The following is a 13,772-nucleotide window of genomic DNA, read 5'->3' as shown; positions in this document are numbered from 1 at the left end:
GCCATTCCTGCACCCATTCTGCCCAAGTTACGCCAAAATTTCCTGCCAATCTCATTAGCATATGCCAGTACATAAAAGTGAATGTAAATCAGTGTAAATGGCTAGTGTGATTTGAATATAATTTGAACATAACCAATGGGGCCTCAAAGTGTTAAGTTGGAGCACCCTAAAAGTTGGGGGTGGGGGGAAATTCTTCAGAGTGAGGCTGGGAAATGCAAGGTAATTTGTAGACAGTTCTCTGTCTTAAAGATTTTTCATGAGTTCATTTAAATTGCTCATTAGAGAGTCTCCATTGTCTCACTCTTTCCCTTCTCACAGATGAGTGTTGCTGAATCCTAAGAAAAGGCTGCCAGAAAGGCTGGATTGGCTCCTCAGCTCCCCCACATCCCAGCCCTCACATGTGGCCAGGAGGCGGCCGTGGACTGAAGTGGCAGAGGCACTGAGTGTCACATCCATAGTCCCCAGGATGGTGGAGCAGTGTCATAAGAAACTCAATGACCTGAGCAGAGCAGGGAAGGTAAGACACTCACCGTGCTCTCCCTTTCTTCCTCAGCCACCGTGGGCACCACACTCAAGTCCATGAGGCAGAAGTCCCGAGAAAGTTGCAGATCAGTTACACCTTCACTTGTTCCACATATTCAAATGACTGCAAGCCTAATGTTTCTCTCTTTTTATCTTTGCAGGGCAAGATGGTGCAAAATACCTGGGAGAGGTCAAGGACAGGTGGTGGGTCCAAACCTGTGCTATCGGAACCCCCATGTGGAGAAGATGGTGGAGCTAGTGTGTTGTCTCACCATTGTGGCCACGGTGGGGGCCAAGGTGGGGGGTGGGAGAGTCCAGAGCCAGATGAGCACCTGTCACCTGTCTGCTTTCTATCTCTCAATGCTCCAGTACAGGGGCCCAGTCTCCCTCTCCCCATCCACCCCATGGGGCATCTCGGAAGTGGCAAAGGCAATTACTCTAACCCTCTTTTTTTCTTCCTACAGGTCATTCAAGGTGCCAAACGGCAGTTGCTGTCCAGGAGGATGGGCACAAGGGGGAGGTGAAGGAGGGGTCAAGGATGGGGGAGAGGGCAGGGGAGCAGCTTCCAGAGGAGCTGGAGAATGTGGGTCCTGGCTTTGTCGTGCAACTTGTTCTCATTGAACTGGCACATGAGTGGGCAAAGGAAAGCCGGAGCCTCACACCTACCTTCTTGCCTGGGAGTCCACCCTCTTCCCCACCTTCAGGCCACCCTCAAACAGAGTCGGTGTCACTCGGCTCTTCTCATCGGATACCAGCGTGGACACATTCCACCAGGGCAAGCGAGCACCTCAAGACTATGTCACCTCTCCAGCACCAGTTTTAGGGACCAGAGAGACTTTCTGAAACTGGAGGATGCCACCGACTAGAAGGTTACCACGGGGTTCTGGCCTCCCAACAGCAGGCATGGAGCCAACTGTACACGACAGGCTGCACAAGGCAGCTCAGGATCTCCCTCCTGGGACGCAGCAAGTAGCAGCCCTGGTCCAGGAGCATTGGGTCATCAGCATGGACTGAACACAGACCCACGGCCTGGCATCCTCCCATTACGCCCCAGGCCTCTGGTCCTGAGCGTAATAAATTGGATAGCCAGGTGGTGGAAGCTAGAATACTGCAGCCTGGTCTTCAGTTGCTTCCAAGCCTTTATTCACAGTTCTCACTAATCTCTTCTATGAGCCTCGTATATTCCTCATGAACTACACCTGCATCTTTTAAGCAGGATCTTTAAACGCTGACAAGCAGGGTGGGCAAATTGTCTATGTAACTTTAAGACAATTTGTTTTGTTCTCTCTTTTATACTTATCGCCTGATGCCATTAATACTTGCCTAACACACTGATGAGAAACATCAGGATTTATTAAGGGGATACAGTTAACACTGAGTTTACTGGGACATGGTGCAGGGGAGCAGTCGGCCGGAGGGCTCGACTAAGCACTGGGGCCAAGCGCGGTGCCTGGAGGGAGTAAAGGGAAATATAATTCCTGTCTCTACGACCTCCTCTTTTTCCTATTTTTTCTGTGGGGTGTTTTCGGAGGAAGCTGTCTGGCTGGAAGATTGTGAATGTCACTGTCATGTCATGTTCGATGACTACTTAGATTTATAACTGTTATAGCTCCTACGTAAAACCTTTTTGATACAAAGAGGTTAAATCTTTATTTAAATTTCAAGTTTGGCAAAGTTGAAACAATTGTTAAAGTTTACATAAGTTTCAGGTTTCCAACAGTTCCTAATGTTGAATTATGTTCATTAAAGGTTTATCATTGTAAATAGTAGGTCAAATTTTAAAGTAGTTCAAAGAGTTTAACATTGCTATAAAGCTCTTTGTAATTAAACTATTTTTCTCAGGGTCTGTTTGAGGTTTATTGGAATTCCTGGAATAATTTGTTTAAATGTCTAAATATAGTTAAACATTTTCAGGATACATTTGCAGTTAGTTGTTAAAATTTCTAGTTAATGTTTACTAAACATATGAGACATTTTTTTGTAATGGAAAGTCTTTGAAGTTAAAGAGAGCCGTGTCTGACCCTCCTTCTTGTTGCGAATCTGTGGGAATGATCATTGGGTAAAGCGTGCAGCCCAAACCGTGCTCTGACCACCCTGACCCTCCTGCAGATGTGTCACGTCCCATGGCTCCGGGTCCCGCAGTCCAGGATCTTCTGTTTCAATTGGCTCCCCCTCCGGTATGTCAGGGTCCAGACCTTCTGCTGTGGCATAGTTGTGCAGGGCGATCAATATGGTAGGAGTTGCAGGGGAGCTGGGAAGTGTGTGCCCGCCATATTGATATAAGCATCAAAAAAGGCATCCAGGGTGCTTGCCTGAAACAGGCGATAAGCCCTTTGCATTTGTAAATAAGGAGCCTAACGCCTTTACCAAATTGGTTTACTCTGAATGCAGCCGCTGCATTCAGTGAAACGTAGTCTACATGTGGCATAACCAACAGTACTTATAGGGACTGCTGGAGGACGCCACCAAAGAGCTAAGTTTTGTAAAATATACTTACCTGAATGTGGAGTCGGGAGCTGCTGGAATGTTTCTCCCAGCTCCCCTGCAACTCTGAAGACCGTTGATGGCTACTGCTCGGCCCCCTCCCTATTGCCCCTTTAAGGATATTTTAGGATGGGGAAGACTAGATTGCTTGTAAGCTTCCCACTGTGTGAAAGATCTCAACTCTTTTCTATCGTTTGATCCTCCCCTTACTTCATGCTGGTGCACACCTGGCAAAACCATCCAATTGCCAAAACTGGCTGGACCTTATTTCCTTATTTTAGGATAAAGGAAGTGAGATTGCTAATAAGAATTGAGAAGAGGGACCAGAAAGTCAGGAAGGTGCAAGGGATGTAAGACAAACCCAAGAGATCAGTAGGTCAGGAAGGTATAAAAGTTGCAAAGAAAAGATGTCTCAGGTTAGCTATGAGTTACATTAGGACTTTGACTTGCCTCTTTTGCTGCTCTGTAAGCAAAGAACTGTTAGATTGAGTGAAAGGAGGTTGATTTTTGATTTCTAAGTATTTAATTGATTGCTTTAGTTTCTGATTGCTTAAGTGTTAATCAAAAAGCTGGAACACGAGGTTTCAGATACAAAGATTATAACATAGAACAACAACAACTTGAAGAATCACTATCCCATGATGTTACAAAGGGGGAGTCAAGATCAAGTGTAGTCTTCAGGTAAAGTGGATTTAGAAAGGGATAATTGGACATGAGCATGCAGACCTGAGATTTATAATAAGATATTTCTCTGCAGTACAGGAGGAGCTTGCTGATGTAAATCCAAAGTGCTACAGTACTACCACTGGTGAGAGGATATAATTACAGCATGGCAAGTGGTACATCGGCAATGTGGACATAGGAATTTATGATGGTAAAAAGTTCACACAGGAATTAAAGTTTCATAGACAGGAAATGTGCACAAACATAAGATTTTTAATACATCCTAAATATAACAATGTGAAACCTTGTTAAATGCTCTCTGAAAATCCAAGTATGTATCAGCTGCATTCCGTATGTCCATCATGTCAACAATCTTCTGTGGTTTAGTTAAACTTCACCTCCCTTTCATGAGTTCACTCTTGACTGCTGTTTAATACGTTATGCTTTTATTAATGCTTGGGCCTTGAGATTATTCTGTTCAGATTCACATAGAGTCATTTCAAGATTTCTCAGCCATATTTTTCCCTGTAAGATGTTATATTTATTGACCAATAGTTTTCAGGTCTGTCTCTGGAACTTGTAAAAAAAAAATGAATTCAGATGCATTTCCACATGAAGTGCTCCACATTGTGCAAATGTAGCTATTTGTGAATAACCCCAAATGGCTAATTTGTTGTTTTAAATTCAATTCAGCACTTATTTATAATTCCTTCTAACTTTTTGCTGACTCTTCCATTTCATTCTGCTGCTGAATTACAAAAGGATATTAAACATATCATAAAAGGCAATGTACCGGAGGAGAGCTGTCATCGGTAAAGCTGTACTCCACCATGCTTTTAGGACAGGAGAGGAGATTGGCAGGCAAAGAAAATGGTAGGAGAATAACATATAATGCATCAAAGGATAACTGCTGATGTGTTCTTTTCAAAGTAATTAGAATGGTATATGTTGATGTTCCATTAACTTCACGTGCATAAATATTGTATGCTCGGCTGATCAAGAGCCCATTTATCCTCATTATGCATTGGCTCCTGGTCCTCCAAGTTCTCAAATTTAAAATTCTCATCCTTATGTTTAAATCCCTCCCTGATCTACTCCATCTCCTATCTTTATAACTTCATGCAGCCCTACGACCCCCCCAGCCCCCCACACCCTCCCACCCAACCTTACATTCTTCTGACTTTGGTTTCCTGTTCAACCCTATTGCCTTTGCCCCATCTTTGGCAGCTATGCCTCAACCACTAAGGTACAACTTTCAGGAATTCCCTCCCCAAAACCCTCCACCTCCCTTGCCTCCTTTAAGACCCTCCTTAAAAGTCTCCTCTTTGACCAAAATCTTGGTCACCCATCCTAATAGCTCCTTCTTTGGCTCGGTGCTATTTTTGCTTATACTTCTCCGAAGTACCCTGGGACATTTTGCTGCGTTATATAAATGTTATATAAATGCAAATTGATGTTAGGATCATTCTTGTTGCTTCTCTTGCTGTGGAAGCAAACTCAGGATCTTGTAGTGTGCACTGCTTATGCCACTTTATATTGTAACACTAGCATCTGTGAGCCAACTCCCGGTATCTTTTTTTAATTCATTCTTGGGATGTGGGCGGTGCTGGAAAGGCCAGCATTTATTACTCATTCCTAGTTGGCCCTGAGAAGGTGGTAGTGGGTCTTCTTCTTGAGTTGCTGCAGTCCGTGTGGTGAAGGTGCTCCCACAATGCTGCTAGGTAAGGAGTTCGAGGATTTTGGCCCTGCCATGATGAAAGAATGGTGTTATATATCTATATCAGGATGGTGTGTGACTTGGAGGGCAACTTGGAGTTGGTGGTGTGTCGAAAACTTAATTACCTATTATACACAATGCATTAACTCCAAAACACTTATTTTCAGACAAGTAAGAATTTATTACCAAGAAGCTTGTATACAAGTCCACCTCAAATCAAAGGTTGAGGCTACGACTTCGAAAGACAAAGGATTTAGCTTTCTTTTTATACACTTACTTTAGTAATGTTTGTCTATCATTGAATATAGGCGTACATGTACAATCTCATTGGTTCAAGTGTTTTAGTCAATCAAAAATAGGGACCCAACCCCCAGGCCCCCATCCCCCTCGGTGGCCTCTCACAGGATCTGGGAAAGCTACGTTGCTTTAGCAACACAGCTCCCTTATCAGTAGAGACTGTCTTGGTCTCAAGGTTATGTGGTCATTAATTTCTGTTAGTTAGACAGTTATCTCATAAGCAAAGACAATAGCCCTTCTGTGTGTCTTTGCTGGGAAAGTGTCTTTGCTGGGAAAGTGTACACTCCAAGCTTCTCATTAAATTCAGCTGGTTAGCTAACATGGTCAACTTATTCCATCATGCTTTGCTTCTATAATGGTTCAATATTTCTACATTAATATGGTCAGCTTTATGGTTTAAGTGTATTAGAAAGTCAATTTAGTAAGGCAAAGCTTATAGTTTTCCACATTCCCACCTGTTGTCCTATATATATATATATATATATATATATATATAAAAGGACAACATTTTAATAAGGCATTATTCCACCCAGACGTTCAAACTCCTCCTGTGTCGCCTCATCCTGTGTCACCCCTACTTGTACCATCAAATTTGTGGGCGCTTTATGTGTACCCAGATTGGACATCATAACACAGCAGCATTTGACAAAGCAACAGGCTATAAGAATTATAACAACAAATATGACTAGTCCCTGAACTAGAGAAGTCCCAATAGAACCCAGCCATCCTGTTGCCCAGCCCCAAAGAGTGAATGAAGGGGGCTGCTTGAATTTCTCAACTTCCCTTTGGATGTGATTGGCCAAATTAGTAATATTCTCTGAACTATCAGGTATGTAGGTACAACATTCAGATCCAATTAGTGCGCATGTTCCTCCTTTCTCTGCCAATAGGTAATCAAGGGCCATACGGTTTTGTAAGGTGACCGTACGAATGGCTATCATTTCTGCGCTTATTTCCTTTAAGGCTTCTGCCGTATCATTAGCAACTATTTCCCAGATATTGGCTAATTTAATAATTTCTCTGGTGGCCATGCTCACTCCCCACCTAGGGAAAGCAATGGCCCAGAATCGGTCAGCCTCAGTAATTACCCTCTTTACTCGTTGCCCAGCAGGATATTGAGGCAGGGATGATGAGTGTTGGACATATGGGATCACATATCCCAAGTAACATGATCCGGTCCATCTTTGAGGCAACCATGGGTATGCCTTGTGGCCACAAATAAAGTAGGTTTCATTATATGCAGTAACTGCAGGGGAATTCTTTATGTTTATTCTATCTATGTAAATTTGGCCACCTGTGCAAGGCTTCCATCTGATGGTACTACTGATGCTGGTTACTGTCATATTTATATACTGAGTGCAATTACTCCATCCCATTACATCACCCCCTACTGAATTCTTATTCAAACATATTGCTCCATTAGTTCTTGGTGTACTTGTAAGGATTAAAAAAGGAGGTTTATGGGTCTGATCGTAATTAGGTTGGTACCACCCCCGAAATCTGGTTTCACATTTTGTTGTGACTGTGTACTCCTTCCATTGCTTTCTCACAAACATTGTCTTATTTGTTCTCGCACTCATCCAGCCACTATCTCGCATTCTGTTCCCATTAATTTCAATTTGATTTATTACCCACTCTGCTATTTCTTGGGAAGTTAGGGGGACTGGTCTGAGTGGAATGCCTCCCTTGGATTGAATTGGGATATGTGAGCACACCTAGCAACCAGAGATACCTTGACGCTTTGCATACATATATGACATGTATAAAAAAGTATTGACATGCAGTTCCCTTGAAACACGATTGAGTCTGCTTGCAGCAGGGGTTGTAGCAGGTTTTATGCCAGTTTCCACCCACACGATCAGGCATGCCGAGCCAATTATTCTCATATGATTTAAAAGTTTAGGACATGCCATGCTGCAACAGTCTCTTATAACAGTTTAATTAATCAGTCAGTTTTTTTTTTCTGGTACGCCACCGCCAGGGTCCTTGTATGGGGATTTATGGGTTAATTGATCAACTACTAGGCCTGACCTTTGAACTCGAGATTGGGACCCACCCCTTTATATCCCTTATTCCAAATTTTATCCCTACAATATCCCGTTAGATGCTGTACCTCATCTTAACCAGGTTCCCTTCGTGTTGGCCACCAGTCCGGGTGGAAGAGAGGCAGACCATCTGATAATCCTATCAAACTATGATTGTCTCCCCTTTTACATGCACCTTACCCCAGCGGGTGCTACTCCCGATACCATTAAGATGTTTTCTTAGTTGAAATCACAGAGACAATGGGGACATTCTCACCCAGGCTCTGTTTTACTATCTTTGCCAAACCCTTCATCCTCTGCTTACATTTATTACATGCAATGAAAATCAAGAAGGACATTACAACAAACTGCACTACGACTAATACATGTGACATTAATCTAATCCAAGGATGGATCTGTATATTCAGTCCCAAATTCCAGAGGTCATCCCACCAAGTGGTGACTTTAATTTGGTCAATGTCCTGCTTAATGTTTTTATTGTCCTGTTGTAGGTTATAATAAACCTTCTGGGAGAGGCGTATCTCCATTCGCAATGCTTTCAAGTATTTAGGCAACAGGAGTGTCAGATACCCAAATGTGTCCTGATATTCTTTTAAGTCCTTTTTTGACATCCTCAGAAACTTGTAAGGTGGTGAGGTTATGCCGGTGTATCTCTACCAGTTCCTCGGGTCCAATCCAAACCGGGACTTCAGGAATGGAGTAGAATTCTGGACTTAAAATATCACAAGTTAGATTGGCATATTTAAACGTTTTCAAATTAGTTGTAACACAATATTCGCCCTCTCCGGCATATGCCACTTGAGTGGGTTTTAGATCCGCCTTTAGGGCTTCCATGGTACCGGTATTGTTAAACCCACACTGTGTTCTGGGCTGTGTCCAACACTATGTGGACATACAATGACAGCATGTCTAGTAACACATCCCTTTAATTTTGTTTCAGCCAAATTCCCTTTAAAATTTTTTTGTTTTCCAGCATATGGTAACATATTGTGATGGGATATGTGCATTCCATCCTTCATTACCCCAATATTCTGTACTTGTTACACCTCTCGTCCCTGGGTTTCGGGTGCTATCACTAGTATTACTAGTACCAACCCTAGGAGCCCTCCTCCGTCAGGTTTACACTCCACTTGAGTGGGGTACACGCGCACCATTGCCCTGAATTGGCAAGGGGTGATGTTCTTGTTTGGTAACAGCCGGTTGGAGGTACCACCTCCATCATGCCCACAGGTCAGGTTCACCCTCAGTTTGTTGATTCGTTATTCATAAGGGTACTTCCCCTGCCTGTATCTGGGCTAGGTTCTCTCGTGTCTGTTCCACAATCCAGTTACCATATGTACTGCAGATGTCATTAGCAGCCGCCTGCTAAGATACGTTATATTCCTCTTTTATTAATTTATTAATGGTTTGGGCATTTGTTTCTAGCACTGTAGCTATCCTTTGCAAATGTATGGTCAGCATTTGATCCTCAGACAATTCCTTATCTGTGTTTTCATTTATTTTTAAATATATCTTTAATGCAAGACCCTAAATCTCTGACCTTTTGATCTAATGTTGCCAAATCAATGTTACTGTCCGATACAATATTTACAGTCAACTCCAATATCCCAAAATGTGTTTATTTTACGTAATTTCTTCTTGAACCGCTTTTCATTTCCCAAAATATCCCACTACATTGTGCCCAAGTCACTTCTATCATTTCACAATTATCCCAACTTGAGAGCAGTATTGTTGGACTGACAGGACTTGTCAATGTAAAATTTTCTTCCCTCCCGAAAATAATTCTTGATACACAGCATTCAATAGGAACCATTTAGACTGGACTTCTTTTATTTTAAAATATAATTTGATCATCCCCTTAAATTACAAGTAAATTTTTTTCCTCGAGTGCTTGAATAGCAACTCATATAAATTTTTCTTATCAATTCCAATTTCAGAAACATATTATGTCCAGGCTTTGTGGTTTTATAGTAGAGACAGAAGTACTTGTAATTACTTTTGGATGTAACTCCCATATCTTCCCACCTCGAGCACTCTGTCTCGGAAGACAATAAATGGGTTAAAACAAAACAAATCAAAATGTTTTCAAAAGAAGAGAATTAGGTTGATATCACCACGCTGTGACATTTGGTATCTGCTGATGTCTGCAGCTAAAGTCTTAAATTTTTAACACCACTGGATCGTTTCCTGCACCAAATTTCTCCAACAAAGGTTGCACCGTAACTTTGTAAAGCCATTTTATGTCAAAGAACTACTCTTGGTAATCCTGCACCATCAACACTCACGTGGTCCCAAAAACCAGGGTCACCTGTTTTAAAAGAAACACAGAAAATTCATTGCGGCTCTTCTTGAGAGCCCAAGGGGTTAATTTGTCAAATCATCATTTATTATTTATTTATCCAAAGGAATAATCCTTTTACCCGAAACAAAATCCAGAAAATAAAACAGGAGAGAGAATTTGCCTAGTCCCTCTCTCTCTCATTCTCTCTGGAGCACGCAGCCTGTCTGAAATAAACACTGTCTCTCCCACATACAGATGTACGTAGGACTGCAGACTGGAATTTCTAACTCCAAGTCCTAATCTCTGTGTTTTCAAGATGTACAAATCTATCTCTTTTACGATGTCCACCTCCATTCCATGTCTCGCTTTGTTTTAACACTTGAGTTAGGAGGTGTTGATATAATTGTTGAACTTTCTTAGCATACTCAATGCGAGTTATATAATTTGTCAGGGAAGGTCTCCCCTCGTTGGTCAGATTTGTATTGTATCTATTATTCGTGAATAGCCCCCGAACTTGTCGAAGTTCCTTATCATACTGTGGCGGGGTAAAACTGATAGGCGTTTAGTACCCTGTGTCAGTACATAGCTCAAGTAATGGACTTCCAATTGTCTAACCTATGCTTTCTTTTGATACGATTTGTTTTACATTCCTTTCTTATCAATTTTTTTTTCACTGTAGCATTGTCTGGGTGCCTTTGGCATTTCCGAGTAATTGGGTCAACTTTAATTTCAGAAACATATTATGTCCAGGCTTTGTGGTTTTATAGTATACCAATTGTTACCTCATATTCAACCTGTGTTCTGGGCAAGCCTCAGACAGTTCTCAACCGACTGGGTCATTTCTATCTGTTAGAACTGCTTGGCATGACAGTCTGGCTTCTTGGGATGGAAGGGGTTAACATTAACTTTCACACAGCTTTGACTGAATTTTTTTTCACTTCTCACATTTGTGGATTGCTTTCACTTTATCTTTTTCACACTATTTTTGAGATTTATTTTAATCATAGTGTTTAATCAATCACAATAGCACAAAATGCTTCGAAGATCAGTTTAATTTATAACTAGAGATCCTGCAATTGTAACTTGTAATTCTTTAAATCTGCACTTTATCTTTCTTTACAATTAAACCTCATTTTGTCTTGGTGAATTGAAAACAGATGTCGGTGTCCTTGGAAAGGTTAAACTTTTCTAACAAACTGACGGAGTCGGATATCAGATTCACGCAGCGTTCTCAGCTTTTACGTCAATGTAATTTTCACATAAAATTTTTTTTAAAAATTCATACCGGGAAACAACATCTCCCATCGTACATTTTAGTTTATAGTTAGTCTTCGTAAGTTTTATAATTTGCTCGTCATACACAACTATAGCTTTCCAATTCATTTTTTTTACATACTTTTAGTGGGTATGATTGTGACCAACTTTCCGAGCTGTTCCAGCTGACTTAGTCTTTTAAACATTTTTTCTAGTCACTTAATTCTATCCATATTAAATGTACCGTCTTTGGGAAAGGGATATTTCTTAGTTCTGGTCCATTTGGACCAAACTATCAACTCGTCAGTTGTTTCTTTTCCAAAGTTTCTGTACATGTAAGCAGCAGGTGTTCCCTTTGGAGGGATTCTGCTTATAGTTTATACAATCCTCCACATTGTAATTACACAACAATCAAGGCCTATCTTAACTATCACAATTCTATACTTGATAATTCAGCTGATTGGACAAGACGTCATGTGTTCTCTACATCCACCTTAACCAGCTCAGACTAGGTGCGTGAGAGAAACGTCTGCACTTAGTTGAATCAGCTGACTTACGCAAGATTTTTTTTTAAAAGTGCTCCTTCACCTAAACACTTAATTCAGGTAAACCAGAATTTTGCACTTTTTCCGAATCCACGACATCCACACCAGTCTGCGTTTGTCGCCACTACAGACGTGCAAATTTCGCACTTTTCCGAATTACGCAACATCTAGTTTGCGCTTATCCAAATTATAACTTTACACTAAAAATTTTTTTAAAAGTCTGTAACTGGTTACCTCTTTTCCTGGCGCCTCTCCACTAGGAGGTGACAGTCTATCGGTCCCATACAGCAACCTCAACTTCACTCCTAGTATCACCGGTATTCACAGATCTACTCCGTTATTGCTCTCTCTCAGCCCGTTACTACGACACCGCAGCTGACAATATTGAGTAATCTGTCGCGCGTCACACTCTGTCCCCTTTTTCTTTCCTTGTCTATACGAAACACATTTCTCCTATGATCGCCTTCCAATTCCTAAAGGCAAAAAGAAGAATTAGTCACGTCAGTTAATGCATACACCTTTCAATCGCTGTGTGTCTGGGCTTGCACAGACAACTGTGTCCGTACTGACCGGAGATCACAAGCGATCTCGGTGGAACCTCCAAGAAACTGTCGAAAACGTAATTACCTATTATACACAATGCATTAACTCCAAAACACTTATTTTCAGACAAGTAAGAATTTATTACCAAGAAGCTTGTATACAAGGGAAGTCCACCTCAAATCAAAGGTTGAGGCTACGACTTCGAAAGACATAGGATTTAGCTTTCTTTTTATACACTTACTTTAGTAATGTTTGTCTATCATTGAATATAGGCGTGCATGTACAATCTCATTGGTTCAAGTGTTTTAGTCAATCAAACATAGGGACCCAACCCCCAGGCCCCCATCCCCCTCGGTGGCCTCTCACAGGATCTGGGAAAGGTACGTTGCTTTAGCAACACAGCTCCCTTATCAGTAGAGACTGTCTTGGTCTCAAGGTTATGTGGTCATTAATTTCTGTTAGTTAGACAGTTATCTCATAAGCAAAGACAATAGCCCTTCTGTGTGTCTTTGCTGGGAAAGTGTCTTTGCTGGGAAAGTGTACACTCCAAGCTTCTCATTAAATTCAGCTGGTTAGCTAACATGGTCAACTTATTCCATCATGCTTTGCTTCTATAATGGTTCAATATTTCTACATTAATATGGTCAGCTTTATGGTTTAAGTGTATTAGAAAGTCAATTTAGTAAGGCAAAGCTTATAGTTTTCCACAGGTGTTTGCATGGGTCTGCTAGCTTTGTCCTTCTCAGTGGTAGAGGTCATGGGTCATACTGCTGAAGAAACCCTGGTGAGTAGCTCCAGTGCATCCTGGAGATAGTACACGTTGCTGACACAGTATGCCAGTGGCTCTTTTAATCTGATACCAGAACTTAGACCTATAAACAATTCTTCAATCACTGTGATAAGGCGAGCAGAATGCAGAAAGCTGGCTCCAGACACTGATCAACTGGACTCCAAACTAAACAATTGGCAGCATAAAAGTGTTTTTTGAGAATCCTATGTAATATCTTTAGCCACAAGGTCATTGGGAGAGTCCATCTAGATCTTACTTTTAAAGGTGTTTATCCACATTGCTGCATCTGCTCTGTAATCTTGTAATTGGGCCTGACTTCTTGAATTCTGCCTACTAAGATTCTGTGCCACTAGCAGAGATGCAGAAAATTCTCCATACTGTGTACACCAGTAAAAAAAAAACACTTATGACAGCCATGCAGACAACATAAGAGGAGAGAGAAGAAACAACAAGAAGTTGCATTTATATAGCGGGGCCTGCTTTTGCTGTATGGATGAATCTAACGGAATCTGCCATTAGTTAGACTTGCCTTTGCACGTTTAGGTTTTTATTTTTTTGCGTGGCAAGTTGCTGAAAGTGTGAGCTGGTAATGTCGCAGCGAGGGAAACAGGGCATCTGGGTGAACAGGGCA

The 13,772-nt window shown here is 41.5% G+C and overlaps 1 long non-coding RNA gene across 1 annotated transcript; it reads right to left on the bottom strand.

Moving 5' to 3' along the window:
* Window positions 1-5,584: 5,584 nt before the first annotated feature.
* On the bottom strand, window positions 5,585-12,545 carry LOC137320998 (uncharacterized). Its single transcript, XR_010962691.1, has 3 exons — window positions 12,497-12,545; window positions 12,043-12,281; window positions 5,585-10,036 (listed from the first exon to the last, which is right to left on the bottom strand). It is a non-coding gene; the product is annotated as an uncharacterized lncRNA (long non-coding RNA).
* Window positions 12,546-13,772: the final 1,227 nt, after the last annotated feature.

This window comes from Heptranchias perlo, chromosome 1 (assembly GCF_035084215.1).
Source record: "Heptranchias perlo isolate sHepPer1 chromosome 1, sHepPer1.hap1, whole genome shotgun sequence".
NCBI classification, from domain to species: domain Eukaryota; kingdom Metazoa; phylum Chordata; class Chondrichthyes; order Hexanchiformes; family Hexanchidae; genus Heptranchias; species Heptranchias perlo.
Note: the sequence above shows the minus strand (reverse complement) of the source record. Positions and strands in the feature narration are given on the sequence as shown.